The sequence below is a fragment of the Acipenser ruthenus genome, chromosome 38 (assembly GCF_902713425.1).
Source record: "Acipenser ruthenus chromosome 38, fAciRut3.2 maternal haplotype, whole genome shotgun sequence".
Taxonomy (NCBI): Eukaryota; Metazoa; Chordata; class Actinopteri; order Acipenseriformes; family Acipenseridae; genus Acipenser; species Acipenser ruthenus.
In genome coordinates this window covers 6,029,147-6,042,699 of record NC_081226.1, presented here as the reverse complement: position 1 = coordinate 6,042,699, position 13,553 = coordinate 6,029,147, and positions in this window count along the sequence as shown.

Here is a 13,553-nt window from a genome sequence, read left to right as displayed (position 1 = left end):
TTTCAGGTCATCTACAGTGCTGGTAAACAATGGAGTCCGAAGTGTGTATTGTAGGGCGGAAATGCCAGTGGGACAGTTTTATTAGAATTCACAGGGTTAGGCCACTGGCACTTTAAGAAAGAAAAAACTGATTTGATTGGTTTTACGTTTGGCCTATATAACCTGGTGTGTATCTTACATGTTGAAAGCATCCTACAGTACAGCCATGTCTGCAAATGCAATAAAGCTTTTGATCCCGCCCCGGCCCTGTACAGACAAGGCTCTGCTGTGTGACGGACAAGGCATAGAGAAGTAGGGATACAGGATTGGGTATTACAACGGCTTCATAGACTTAGCACTGCTGTGGAAATTTACAGAAGAGTAAAATTAAAGATCTTGGTGTATTTTTAATTATATGATTAGTAATTTGCTTTTTGCACTTACAGTGTGACGGGAGACCCAAGTACCTCAAAGAGAGTTTGCTAGAAAATGTTCGACAGCCGCTAATCACTCTTATGATCCACCGTTGGTTGTCCAATTTTCATTGCTCTGTGTTTTTTTGTTTTGGCTTCACCCACCACCCTTGCAAGTGTTACATTGTATAACCACCCTTTGTATGCAGCTCCAGAGAGGCACAACACACCTACAGCTACAGCCAAAAGTGTTGCATCATCTCAAATTCGGGGGTTGAGACATAATTCAAAATAAAAAAAATACAACTTTATGAACATCATTTCGATATTTTATTTAACATCATGTAATCAAAGAAACAAAATGATATCGCAAATAAAGTCTACCGGAAAAATAGTAGTACTGTTAGATTTCAAAATGTCACATTTTTCAATTTGTCATTTTTTTCAATAAGTATATGGAAGTCGTTTTTTTTCATAAAAAGGAATATTTTAGTTCCCGGGATCCAAAATGCCACTTCAAGAAGAAAGTTTGCATATAATTAATGCTGTTTCCATTTATTAATGTGATAGGGACACGGTAATGAATGCAAAAAAGACATTAATTTATTAATATGTCATGCGGTGACTGTCGTTAGGCTTCATGTGTGTGCAAGCACTTAACCACTCTGTGTTTATCATTACTAATCTGGACACCAAGGCAGCCTCGCTATCTCTTTCTAATATCTGACTTGTACAATGGCTGCTGTAACGTTTACATTTCCTAAAATATACTTAAGAGCTCGTCTATAGTAAAGGTGTGTATTCCGTCTATATGTAAGGCTTTCGATTTTCATAAATCTCACCTTAATATGTCCACGTGTGTCAAGATATACTCAAAAGAAAAGAAAAACATGTTCCCTTTCAAGTCGAAAATAACCATCAAGGTATGGGACATTGCCGTCAGGCAGTAGGGATTGGCTGAGCTTTATGTCAAAGCTGCCGATAGGCCTCCGCGCAAGCTGCCGTGTAAGCCCGCCCCCCTGGGAGCTTACTATACGCAGCGCGCGGAGAGTCACTTCCTCTTTTGCCTTCAGCCTCAGTAGCGGTAGGACTTAGAGCTATTTAACTGATTGTACTCACTAAAGCTTAGGCTTGAGAAGCTGGTTTATCCCCTTCTCCGAGTTTATTTCAGTTATACTCTCCGGAGTTATTATTATTATTATTATTATTATTATTATTGTTATTGTATTATTATTTAGGATTATATATTGTTTTACTTTATATATTCCTTCTCGCTTTGCTTCGGCATCGCGTTTCTTCGTGGTCTCCCCGTCTTTCCTCTGTTCTTATAATTTATTGTGTTGGGTTTTTGTATTTTATTGTGTATATATATATTTGTTATATATATTGTATATATTTTGTCTTTCGGACGCGTGTTGCGTTGGCCTTGGCCCACGCGCATTTTGCATCCTCGGTCTAGCTTAGGCTAGACCGTGTGTGTGTGCGTGTAGTCTGCTCTGCAGTGTTCCCCCCCCGCGGCGCGTTCCCGCCACGTGGTATTGCACTACACCCTCTTACCTTCTGCAGCGTCCAAAAAAAAAAAAAAAAAAGTTCCCTTCACTATACAGAGGAAGACAACCACCAACGTGCAAAATCCCCAGCACCTTCAGGTAGGTATTGCACAGCATCAGACGCCGTACCAGCACTTAGCGTCTCCGCTTGGCGGGTCAGCTGACGCTTAGGCGTCCGTGCTAGCGTTCCACGCTCGGTACTCGCGCTTCGGCGCTCGCGCTCCGGCGCTCGCGCTCCGGCGCTTTTGGTGTCAGCGCTTGTGCGCTTGGTGCAGCGCTTCGGCGCTTTGTGCAGCGCTTCTGCGCTTGGTGCTTAGTGCTTCTGCACTTGGGGCTCAGTGCTCGACGCTTCGACGCTCGGTGCTCGACGCTCGGTGCTCGGCACTCGATGCTCGGCGCTCGGTGCTCGGCGCTTGGCGCCTCGACGCACGCACCCTTGACGCTCGACGCACGCACCTCGGTGCTCCGTGCTTCGGTGCTCGACGCTCGACGCTTAGGCGCTCGACGCTCGGTGCTCGGCGCTTGGCGCCTCGACGCACGCACCTCGGCGCTCGATGCTCGGCGCTCGACGCTCGGCGCTCGACGCTCGGTGCTCGGCGCTTGGCGCCTCGACGCACGCACCTCGGCGCTCGATGCTCGGCGCTCGACGCTCGGCGCTCGATGCTCGGCGCTCGGTGCTCGACGCTCGATGCTCGGTGCTCGGCGCTTGGCGCCTCGACGCACGCACCTCGGCGCTCGATGCTCGGCGCTCGACGCTCGGCGCTCGATGCTCGGCGCTCGGTGCTCGACGCTCGATGCTCGGCGCTCGGTGCTCGACGCTCGACGCTCGGTGCTCGGCGCTTGGCGCCTCGACGCACGCACCCTCGACGCTCGACGCACGCACCTCGGTGCTCGATGCTCGGCGCTCGGTGCTCGACGCTCGATGCTCGGCGCTCGGTGCTCGACGCTCGACGCTCGGTGCTTGGCGCCTCGACGCACGCACCCTCGACGCTCGACGCACGCACCTCGGTGCTCGATGCTCGGCGCTCGACGCTCGGCGCTCGATGCTCGGCGCTCGGTGCTCGACGCTCGACGCTCGGTGCTCGGCGCTTGGCGCCTCGACGCACGCACCCTCGACGCTCGACGCACGCACCTCGGTGCTCGATGCTCGGCGCTCGGTGCTCGACGCTCGATGCTCGGCGCTCGGTGCTCGACGCTCGACGCTCGGTGCTCGGCGCTTGGCGCCTCGACGCACGCACCCTCGACGCTCGACGCACGCACCTCGGTGCTCGATGCTCGGCGCTCGGTGCTCGACGCTCGATGCTCGGCGCTCGGTGCTCGACGCTCGACGCTCGGTGCTCGGCGCTTGGCGCCTCGACGCACGCACCCTCGACGCTCGACGCACGCACCTCGGTGCTCGATGCTCGGCGCTCGACGCTCGGCGCTCGATGCTCGGCGCTCGGTGCTCGACGCTCGACGCTCGGTGCTCGGCGCTTGGCGCCTCGACGCACGCACCCTCGACGCTCGACGCACGCACCTCGGTGCTCCGTGCTTCGGTGCTCGACGCTCGACGCTTAGGCGCTCGACGCTCGGTGCTCGGCGCTTGGCGCCTCGACGCACGCACCTCGGCGCTCGACGTTCGGCGCTCGACGCTCGGCGCTCGACGCTCGACGCTCGGTGCTCGACGCTCGACGCTCGGTGCTCGACGCTTCGGCGCTCGACGCTCGGTGCTCGACGCTTCGGCGCTCGACGCTTCGACGCCTCGACGCGCGCACCCTCGACGTTCGACGCACGCACCTCGGTGCTCGACGCTTCGGCGCTCGGTGCTCGACGCACGCACCCTCGACGCTCGATGCACGCACCTCGGCGCTCGACGCACGCACTTCAGGTGCTTGACGCTGGTGTCCGACGCTTCGACGTTCGACGCGCGCACCTCGCGTTTAACGCGACAGTGCTCGACGCACACTCTTGGTGCTTGGCGTCAATACTAGACGCTTCGGCGTTCTACTATGTCTGGGTTCCACCGTTGCCGTGACCTGTCAGGCCAAGTTGCCTGCTAGCGACCCTCATGAGGACTGCGTCGCATGCTTGGGGCCGGACCATGCCGCATCTGCCCTGGCAGACAGGGCATACTGCCAGCTATGTGCGGGGTTTCAGACACGCACCCTTCGCCAGAGAGCTAGGAAGGCGGTTGGAGGTCGTTCCCCATCCTCGGGCTCGTCCCACACCGTCTCGGCCCCACCATCATCTGTCGTGTCGCTGCCGGCGACGTCTCAGCTCCCTCTGAGCCCATCTTCCCAGCTTACAGCTGGTCAGAGGTCTCCAATTAGACGTGCTCGGGAACGTTCCCGCAGTCCCTCCCCTCGCAGGGCTCGCCCCCGTCGGGAGTCTCGATCCAGATCTCGATCGCCTCGCCGGAGAAGGCACTCTCGCTCCCCTCGAAGGGGTAGGCGCTATCAGGACACATCTGGGGTGGCTGAGCTCACCTCCAAGATGTCGCAGTTTATGGAGCTCATGATGGGACAACAATCCCTCCTCATGACCCTAGCGAATGTGGCGCCTCGGGCCCCAGAGATGGTAACCGGACCCAGCGCTAGTCAGCCGATGGTTCCTCCACCAGTGCCCCAGGAAGTAGAGTGGGACGCCGATGCTGTCTCAAGGGACGCATCTGACGCAGACCCGCTCTTTGAAGACACAGAGCCTGAGGTGGCATCCCAGCACTCTGGGCAGGACGACCCTGAAATGCTGGATACTAATGACCCTATCTGGTCAGTGGTGGAGAGGGCAGCCCGTCACTTGGGCGTGGACTGGCCTGCGTTAGAGCCAACACGGCGCTCTCTATTTGAGTTGCCATCGGCTCCGCCCCTTCAGTCCAGGATGCTCCCGGCATTCCCGGATTTTATTAAGGAGGTGCAGTCCACCTGGGGAGCTCCGGCCTCCGCCCCTGCGACTTCTCGCAAGGCTTCGGCTTACACCATGCACGGGGCGAGCAAAGCTGGGTTAGCGTCTTTTCCACCAGTGGGCGCCGCGTTCGCCGCGCTAGTAAAGGCGCCGACATTATCGGGGCTGGCTAAGGACCCTTCCTGCCCTAACAGGCAGTGTAGGACTACGGAGGCCCACCTAAAAAAGGGTTATGCTGCGGCTACAGAGGCAGTTAGACTGTCTAACGTGGCCAGCCTCCTGACAGTCTACCAGGCGGCGCTGATTCGCGACCTGCCTGAGTCCCCATCCGTTGGACTTAGAACCGAGCTGGGTGCAGTTGCGCAGCTTTTGGTTAAGCTGGCTCAGCTGAATGCGCGAGCACAGGGCAGGAGCATTGCTTCCCTTGTGGTGGCAAGGAGGCAGCTCTGGCTCTCACAGGCCAGGGTACAGGAGCCTGATAAGGCCCCGTTGCTAGATGCTCCTATATCCCCGGGGCACACGTTTGGCCCAGCGGTGGAGGAGATGCTGCAACGCTCCGTCAAGGCGCGTGAGGCGTCGCAGCAGTTGGCTAAGATGTGGCCAAGCAAGCCTTTCCAGCCAAGGCGGCCGCAGGAGCGCCAATGGCGCAGGGCGCCGCCGCAGCAGCAAGCGCACCCACAGGGCAGTAAAACCGCCCCTTTGGGGGTTTCAGCACGCAGCCAACCCGCGTTTGCAAGACCGCAGCGCGGAGGGTGGCGCCCCAGAGGAGGTAGCAGACCACGCCCTTGTGGCTCTGGCCAGGCCCCTCGTGAGCGAGCGCAGCCTAAGCAGCCCTGAGAAACCCCGGCAGCCGTTAACCCACCCCTACACTGTTCCACAGCTCCTGTTCTGGCAACAATGCACCAACGACATCTGGGTGCGCAAAACTATACTCACCGGGTACACCCTTCAATTCCGGTTAAACCCCCCCCCTTCAGGGGAGTGGTGGTAACTGCAGTGAAGGACTCGGTTCAGTCCTCAGCTCTAAATGCAGAAATACAGGCATTGCTCAAGAAGCGTGCCATTCAACTAGTAGACCCTGCTCTGACCGACCAGGGGTTCTACTCCAAGTACTTCCTAGTGCCAAAAAAGGACGGCGGGCTCCGCCCTATTTTAGATCTGCGACTACTGAACAAATACCTACGGGTGTTGTCGTTCAAGATGCTTACGCACAGGCACATTGTCCAGTCTGTCCGGCAAGGCGACTGGTTTACCACCGTAGACCTCACAGATGCATACTTTCACGTTCCCATCTGTCCGGGTCACAGGAAGTACCTACGTTTCGCATTTCAGAGCAGGGTCTACGAGTTTTGTGTCCTGCCATTCGGCCTGTCTCTAGCTCCTCGAACCTTTTCGAAGTGTATGGACGCCATTTTAGCCCCCTTGCGGGCTCAAGGCATCCGACTGCTGAACTATCTGGACGACTGGCTCGTCTGCGCGCAGTCAAAGGAGCAGTTGGCCCTGTCGACACAAAGAGTTGCCTCACTGGAGCGGTGTCTCTCCCTATTCAGGTTGAGAGAAACAGTCAGCATGGAGCTGTGTCAGCGCATGCTGGGGTTGATGGCTGCCGCCTCGCAAGCCCTTCCTTTGGGCTTACTACACCAGAGACCTCTGCAGGCCTGGTTCAATGCCTTCGCGTTGCATCCGCGGAGAGACAAACACCGCAGGTTGAGGGTATCCCGAACCTGCTGGGAAGCACTGCGCTGGTGGAAAGTTCCGTCGAACATCCGCCAGGGCATACGCTTGGGTCCCATCTTCCGAAGGGAGGTTATTACGACCGACGCTTCCAACCAGGGTTGGGGAGCAGTCTGGAACGGGTCGGGGACTCGCGGAGTGTGGTCAGGACCCTGGAGGTCGGCCCACATCAATGCTCTGGAACTCAGAGCGGTGGACCTTGCCCTTCGGCACTTCTTGCCAGTGCTTCTAGGCAAGCACGTGTTAGTGCGGTCAGACAACACCACGGTAGTGGCGTATATCAACCGCCAGGGCGGCTTGCGGTCCCCCGGTCTTCACCGGTTGGTAACACGGCTGTTGCTTTGGGCTCAACCGCGTTTAGCCTCTCTGCGGGCGGTTCACCTACCGGGCAGAGTCAATTACGCAGCGGATCTCCTGTCCAGAGGAGGTCCTCTTGCAGGCGAATGGCGTCTTCACCCTCGGGTGGTGGAGCGCATTTGGGACTGGTTCGGCACAGCGCAAGTCGATCTCTTCGCTTCGCGAGAGACCACGCACTGCCCCCTATGGTTCTCGGTGAAGGACCTCGACAGCCCCCTAGGAGTCGATGCACTGGCTCACGAATGGCCGCCAGGGCTCCTGTACGCATTTCCACCGATTTCGATGCTCCCCGCCTTCTTGGAGAAGGTCAGGGTAGAGCAAGCGACAGTGATCCTGATCGCTCCTTGGTGGCCTCGGAGGATATGGTTCCCGAGTCTAGTGCAGTTGTTGCACATTCGCCCGAGGGAGCTCCCTCTGCGAGCGGACCTGTTGTCCCAAGCCCAAGGAGGGCTATGGCACCCGAACCCCAAGCTCATGCAGCTATGGGCTTGGCCCCTGAGCGGGAGCGCCTGTCAGCCTTAGGGCTTTCGACGGCGGTTATATCCACCATCCAGAGTGCGAGAGCGCCCTCTACTCGGTCGCAATATGCGTATAAGTGGCAATTGTTTCAGAGTTGGTGTCTGGCTGAGGGCCATGACCCGGTCTCCTGCCCTATGGCAGTGATATTACAGTTTCTGCAGAAGCTGCTAGATGAGGGTAAGTCTCCCTCTACACTTAAAGTGTATTTGGCCGCTATTTCGGCTTCCCATGTACGCATTGACGGGTTATCGCCTGGTTGCCATTTCCTGGCATCTCAGTTCCTAAAGGGCGCAAGACGCTTGCGGCCTCCAAGGTCGACCAGTTTACCGTCATGGAGCCTTGATGTGGTGCTAGAAGCCCTTACCAAGGCACCGTTCGAGCCTCTCCACAGTGTGGATATGAAGTTCGTGTCTATTAAGACTGCGTTTTTGCTGTCAGTGGTATCAGCAAAACGTGTGGGCGAGTTACATGCACTCTCGGTGCATCCATCATGTACTCGTTTCGCAGGAGACGGTTCTAAGGTCTCCATGCGTCCAAATCCGGCCTTTTTACCTAAGGTCATATCCCCGTTTCACATGAACCAACCAGTCGAGTTGATGGCGTTCCATCCTCCTCCTTTTTCTTCCCCAGAGGAAGAGCGGTTACACATGCTCTGCCCTGTGCGGGCATTGAGGTGTTATATTGATCGCACAAAGACTGTGAGGCAAACAGAACAGCTGTTCATATGCCATGGTTCTAAAACTTTGGGTCAGCCGTTGTCTAAGCAACGCCTTTCTCATTGGATAGTGGATGCTATTCAGTTAGCATATGATTCTATGGGCCTTCCGCCTCCAGGGCAGTTGAAGGCACATTCCACTAGGGGTATGGCAACATCCTGGGCCCTCTTTAGAGGGGTGCCGATGTCTGACATTTGCGCTGCAGCCAGTTGGGTTACACCGCATACATTTACGAGGTTCTACCGGTTAAATGTACTGGAATCCTCTGCTCCGTCATTTGGAGCATCTGTGTTGCACTCTATGACGCCTCAGGTTGCGGACGTCTAGAGTGGTTGACAATATGGTGTGATTATTCCACCTTGGGACAGGTGTCATTGCGAGCATAGACGCTGAGGCGCAGCTCCGCATATGTGTAGATGTACTGCCTACGCAGTTGCGTTATGACGTAAGTCTGTCCTACTGCCGAGAATCCTCCCTCGCGACGGCTTGGGTACACTGTTCCCATACCTTGATGGTTATTTTCGACTTGAAAGGGAACGATAGGTTGCGGATGCAACCCCGGTTCCCTGAAAGAGAAAATAACCATCAAGCCGCGAGGCCGCTCTGGAGGCCTTCACGGCCTGAAGGGCAAAAGAGGAAGTGACTCTCCGCGCGCTGCGTATAGTAAGATCCCAGGGGGGCGGGCTTACACGGCAGCTTGCGCGGAGGCCTATCGGCAGCTTTGACATAAAGCTCAGCCAATCCCTACTGCCTGACGGCAATGTCCCATACCTTGATGGTTATTTTCTCTTTCAGGGAACCGGGGTTGCATCCGCAACCTATCGTTTTCATGTCTGCTTTGTCAAGGTAATTCATTATTTTGTGTCTTAAACATATTAAACACTCACCTGCTGTGTTTATAAAATACATAATTTAATACATGCGTTTTCCTAGGAATATAGCATATAAAATAAAATAAACAGGTGGTTCCTTGAGTTTAGATTTTGGTTGCCAACGTAGAGTGTTTTTTCTCCTGCTTTGCCGCAGGAAAAAGAAAAAGCAACTTTACATTGTTCTGTTCAAATCTTTGTGTAATCATAACTGAAAAGCATTCAAATATTCATCTAGCCGGACAGAAAACCCTTTGAGAAACATTTGTCTGCACTGTTTCCTGCTCGTTTACAAATAACTGTATACTAATAAATTATATTGCAATAAAGATCATAGTATGCATTTAGAAATGCTGTTACATCTTCAGATCTGACATTTTTTTAATTGAAATCTTGCCTCCTCTTAATCTCACAAGATTAGTCTCCCAGTGAGATCAAAACTGCTTTCCCACGTGACCAGAGACCGAGGGTTATGACGTGTCACCATACCTAAGAACATATTTAGCCTGTAGTGTGTTTAACATATTAAGACCGCAGTTGCACATACATAGTAAGTAAGTACAGTTAAAGGAACCTTGAATACATTCTCCGTGTATTACACTAACCATGTTTGCAACAAAAACACATGCCATCCGCCAGATGTTAAATTAGACTTTATTGTTTAAAAATAGAATACAGCCGTCAAGCCATTGCACACTCTGCAAGAAATGCTATACGTTTAGAAATGGTACATTAAAGCAGAATAGATATTCAAATAATAAAAACAAACTAACATTTTAATATAGAAATCATTTTTTATCTGCACACCTAGCGCCAAATGAATTACAAACAGGGTAACTGTCAAGAGTTGGGCTACAGGAATTCAGTAAATCCAAACTTTACAATGGAATTTCAAAACAATTCATTTTCAAACCAGATCCCCTTTCAAACTGCACAACACCACAATTACAGGCTGAAAGAGGGAACACAGACCCCTATTAAAACAAAATCTGTATTTAAAGACTATGGACTGGATTTAAAAGAAAATCTGACCAGAAGAGACATTGCTAGAAAAAACGGATACAAAATACACAGACAGCAGACTGTCAAGTGAATTTCCTTTACATTTGGAAATCTGTATATACCTTCATAATTGTGATGGGGGTGCACACAAAAACCATTGTTATAACAATGTGTTTCCCCAAAACCCACCCAATGGCTATTAGTTACATTTTGAACGGTTTCAGTTACTTTGGTAGCCAGAAACAGTGATTTTTTAAAATATATACATATATATAATACTGATCTTTGATGTTGCTTTGCAACAATCATAATTTGATGATTTATTTTTCTTGGGAAAATATAATTTCTTAGTTTCTTTCAACGTTCAATTAGCATTCGAGACATGGTTTCCTAATTTGATGCTTGTTTGTAACAAGATGCAATTTTGCAACATAAAGGGAAACATTCATTTTTTACAAGAAGCACTTTTATGAGAAGCCTGCTAAATTTTCAGCCAATGGAGTTTCACAGTGAAATCCCAGAGGAAGGCTGGAACTGCAATGAAACTGTCTGGCAGGTTTACAGTTGATGGCGCTCTTACAGATCTAGAACTCTAGGGGGCTCCAGCTGCCCCTCTATTCCCCTCCAGACACACTGCCAGCCTCACAGCGCCCCACCCTCTCCTGGAGACTCCTCCCCAACATCATCGTAGTCAGTCCTCTCAGGTGCAGCAGGTCCTTCTTCAGGGGGCAGTGAGGCCCGGGCACTCTCCTCTCCAGGGGGAGTGAGGGGAAAACCTGACAAAGAGAGACACACAAAATCAGGGATTGGTTGGGTTTACAGAGGGGAGGGTTCACACAGATCTGGGGTCAGGGATTGGTTTAAGCAATGGGTGTGATTAGAGTGCCATGGGTGGTTTCTGAGAGATTCAGAACTTCTCAAACTCCACTGCCTGGTAGTGACACCTGCTGGAAGAGGTGGGAGTGGGGCAGTTACAGGCTCCCCCACAGCGTGCTGCTCCTGGGGCAGTAGGGTGTGCTTTGCTGAAGCGGGGCAGGATATCTGAGGGGCCCTCCCAATCCCTCACCACTGTAGACTCCAGTCCCCCTTACCTTGGATAGGGTTCCCCTCACTGTCCTCCACATCATAGTAGCCAGAGGGAAGTTCGTCAGAATGGAAACTCCCTAGGAACAGGAATCATGGTTAGCTCTGGAGTTTGACCTGCTTTCACCCACAGCATATTAACTCCCTCCTATTGTCCACTAACAGAGTTACAGGGTTCAGAGTGCTAAATAAAACTGTTTACATAACATTAAGCCTGACCCATCAAATGCAGAAAAACTACTTGGCACCCTAGAATCAAACCCACTCTACTGCTCAACGGGCATGGCGGGGGATGTTGCACAGTCCTGGGACTTACCTGTACAAACAATATGCAGTTACTGAGGGTTTGACAAACGTGAGCTAAATTAGGAACCTGATTGAATACATTTACTTTCTCCAAGACTGGGTTTGGTGCAGGGCTCCTCTACAGGGCTTGTCTGCAAGAACTCACCTGATAAATCTTCTGGGTTACTGTTCATAGGGACGGCATCGTCATAGTACCCTGGGGTCTGTCCTTCCAGAGAGGGCATCGATTCACCTAAAAGAGACAGAGAACAGCATTAGTGTTACAGACCAGAGAGAGCACTGCTTCACCTAAACCAGACAGAGAACAGAATCGGTGATACAGGTGAGAGAATTGTTTCTTCATAGGTTTGTAACACAGCCCCCCCCCCCCCCTTACCTGGGATGGGGTTCCCCTCACTGTCCTCCACATCATCGTAGTCGGAGGGCAGCTCATCGGAAAGGAAACTCCCTGGAACAGGAGACAGGGTTAGTGCTGCCTGCTTTCACTCTGCAAATTCACTACCTGCTACTTGTTGCACACGGTCTACTATTGTAGCTGTTGTTCAATGTTTGGATTACTGAATTCAGGATAGGAAATTAAACAGTGGTTTTGTGATCTACACCCTAAGTAACTACATATTATCCACTGTTTGCTGGTCTGTTCCTGTCTGTCTCCCACTCTTTGTAGTGTTTCCTGTGATGAGAGGTTTACAAGTCTGCTGCTTTGAGTCATGTTTGTGGATTGTGTGGCAGTGTGATGTGTGTGTTGGCTCTCTCTTTCTCCACTCCCCCTCCCCTCTTACTCACCTCTCCTGGACGCATCATAGGTTCCCTGTCTGGCCAGTTTGTACTCAATCTCCTCGTAAACGGCTTCATGGAAGGGGTCAAGCTCCTCCTCAGCAATCCCTATGGGAGGAAACAGGCTCTCATTCACAGTGACACAGCTCTGCACACACTGTACTGAACAGCACAGCCTTCAGTGATCCACAGTGCAAGAACACCATTTCTTTTCTTTATTTAAAACTGCCATTTTAACAGCTCTTTAATTAATGACAGAACTTGTCAAGATTGTGTCCTCCGCTGCCCCTACTGCAGCAGGCTGGTATCGCACATGTGAGTCAATACAAGCTTTTTCTCTAACCAGATCATTAATAAAAGAGAATGATTTATAAATTGTCATCTGAGATTCACAGAACAATGACCTCTGCTATAAGGATCTGGGTAGTGCATTTGTGTTGTCTGGAAAGCACTGCAGATTTAAAATGCCGGTGTAGGGCATTACTGAATACAATCCTAGAACAGCGCACTAGGACCTGAGTGTGTCACCTTCCTGAGCTTGCGTCTCTTTAAAGGGATTTGTTCCCTACCTCTCCTCAGCATCCTGTTGTGCTGCAGCTGCCCGGCTAACAGGACCAACACCACAAAGAGCAGAGCTCTCAGCACGATGCAGGCTATCACTGGGATGGTCATGTCTGTCTGTGGCTGCAGCCTGGATGGAGAGACTTCTGTTGGAGAGGAGGACAGACAGACACTTCTGTAAACAGTTGGGTTCTGTACTGTAAATAAAGCAAAAAAGCTGTATTCACATTACTTACATAGGAAAGCCCTAACTGAGGCCTCCCTTCTTTTATCCACACGACTCCCAAATTCAGAACGCTACACAGTAAGAAACATTTCCCCCTAGAGCTGTGCTTTTGTGTTTATGTGTATAAGAGAGTAGTGTCTGTGAAGTTTAAAAGGTGCTACTTTTATCTGTTTTTAATGGAGAGCTGACAGTAGTTGGAACACCTGTAAAACAAAATGAAATGACTGTTAATATTTGCAATGTAAGCAAGTACTCCCTGTCTAACACAACAGAGCATCTCCCCAGTACAGCTCATTCCCTATCTCCCCTGCTCAGATAACCCCCTCTCTCACCTGCACAGGTAACCCATGCGTCCTCTTTGTGGTCGCAGTCATTGTGTCTCAGTGGAGAGTGCTGGCAGTCCCACAGATGCATCTCGCTGCCCCTGCAGTTCACCTTGTCCAGCCAGATGATGCCGTTCCCTTGTCCAAACGTAGCCTCACCCCCCCCTGCGCTCTCTGCTGCCCCACAGCCTAGTTGTCTGCACACCACCTGGGCGTCCTTCAGGTCCCAGGAGTCACCGCAGACTGTCCCCCAGGACC